Source organism: Austrofundulus limnaeus, unplaced genomic scaffold (assembly GCF_001266775.1).
Source record: "Austrofundulus limnaeus strain Quisiro unplaced genomic scaffold, Austrofundulus_limnaeus-1.0 Scaffold559, whole genome shotgun sequence".
Classification (NCBI taxonomy): domain Eukaryota; kingdom Metazoa; phylum Chordata; class Actinopteri; order Cyprinodontiformes; family Rivulidae; genus Austrofundulus; species Austrofundulus limnaeus.
Window position 1 is genome coordinate 221,643 of NW_013952961.1, and position 1,895 is coordinate 223,537.

The window sequence follows — 1,895 nt, forward strand, 5'->3', positions numbered from 1 at the left end:
GTGTGTGTGTGTGTGTGTGTGTGTGTGTGTGTGTGTGTGTGTGTGTGTGTGTGTTGTGAGCATATTCTACCCAGGTAAGATGCTGACTCCGCATTGAGGGGTTATTACTCACGACACACCATAGGTCAGCCTCAAGTTCCTGGTTGCTTCTCTCTGTTTGTCCATTTGATTGTGGATGATATCTGGATGTGAGGCTGACTTTAGCTCCCAGGCCGTTACAAAAAGACCTCCATACCTGCAAGATGAACTGAGGCCCACGATTGGACACAATGTCCAGAGGAATCCCATGGACATGGACCACATGTTTAGTCGTGTGGTCTCCATAGCAGTAGGTAACCTAGGAAGGGAAATGAAATGCACGGCTTTGGAAAAAACGATCTACAACGGTCAAAATTGCAGTGTTACCATGAGATGGAGGAAGTCCGGAAACAAAATCCAAAGCAATGTGTGACCAAGATTGGCCTGGAGTAGGTAGAGGTTGGAGTAACCCAGATTGGTGGGGGGGTTCACCACTTATTTTGGGCACAGGTTGGACAGGCAGAAACAAACTCCTTACATCTGCAGACATAGAGGGTAGGGGTGCAATGATACAGAAAATTCAAGATTCGGTTCGATACTTTAGTCTCACGGTTCAATATTTTTTTGAAACAAAAAAAGAGAAATTCCCATGCCCATTTTAACTTGTAATTTATTTAAATTAATTATGAACATTTGTTTAACCTCAAAAGTACAGTTTTTAAATTAAATGTTGCTGAAACAGCAAGTTTCTCAGTGGATCTGCGTTCAAAAATGCAGCCTAGGTGGAGTAGTCAAACACACATCCACTGATCGTTTAACACAGAGCATCTTCAGAAGACAAGTTGATAAGTACATTTTAAAAATCTGTATTGTTCGATACAAGTGTGTATTGAACCTAAAGCACTGTTCGATATGGTTCGATATGGGTACATGTATTGTTTTACCCCTAATAGAGGGCCACCAAAAATATCTTGTGGCTAAGGACATCATACGGTTAACACCAGGATGACATGAAAATTGACTGGAGTGAAGCCAGTCCATCACATTACTCTTAACAGCAGAAGGTACATATGTTTTACATTGTGGGCCTCCACCAGGGTCAGGTTCTGTCCTTTGTGCCTCTTGGATCAGTTTCTTTATGTCCCACACGAGAGCTCCTACAAAAGGTGGGGGATAGAAAACTGCCCTCCTCCTCCTTAGGGGTCTCTGGGTCAGCGAACTGGCATAAGACTGCTTTTTGTTGCGAGTTCCTAGAATGTAGGTGATGGTGAAGTTGAAACGCACAAAAAACAGAGACCATCTGACCTGACCAGGATTTAACCTCTTAGCTCCCTGCAGATAGGAAAGATTTTTATGGTCAGTCCAAACAAGAAAAAGTAATACAGTACCTTCAACCAGTGTCTCCACTCCTCCAGGGTCAGTTTTATGGCCAACAGTTCTCGGTCCCCACATCATAATTTCTCTCGGATGGAGGCAGACGTCGAGTGAAAAAGGCACAAGGACGGATCTTCTTGTCCTCAGATGACCTTTGGGAGAGCACTGCACCCACACCCGAATCTGAGGCATCCACCTCCACAATGAACTATTCAGTGGGTTTCGGGTGTTTAGAAATGGGAGCAGAGATAAATCGTTGCTTTAACTCACCAAAAGGAGCCTCCGCTTCTGGTGTCCACTTAAAAGCTGTGAGGGCTGAGGTTAACTGGGTTACTGGAGCTGCCACACAGCTGTAGTCTTTAATGAAGCGCCAGTAAAAGTTTGCAAATCCGAGAAACCTTTGCAGCTGACGTCGATCCTTGGGGATGGGCCACTCTGCCAATCCTTTGACCTTAGTCATTCAAGTTAATGCCATGCCACTAGATGGGCAATGTAGCAGGAGT

The 1,895-nt window shown here is 44.5% G+C and overlaps 1 long non-coding RNA gene across 1 annotated transcript; it reads right to left on the reverse strand.

Annotated features, from left to right (window-relative positions):
• Positions 1-44: 44 nt before the first annotated feature.
• Positions 45-1,691, reverse strand: LOC106530797 (uncharacterized). The gene is made up of 3 exons (XR_001311834.1): positions 1,663-1,691; positions 1,407-1,575; positions 45-558 (listed from the first exon to the last, which is right to left on the reverse strand). It is a non-coding gene; the product is annotated as an uncharacterized LOC106530797 (long non-coding RNA).
• Positions 1,692-1,895: the final 204 nt, after the last annotated feature.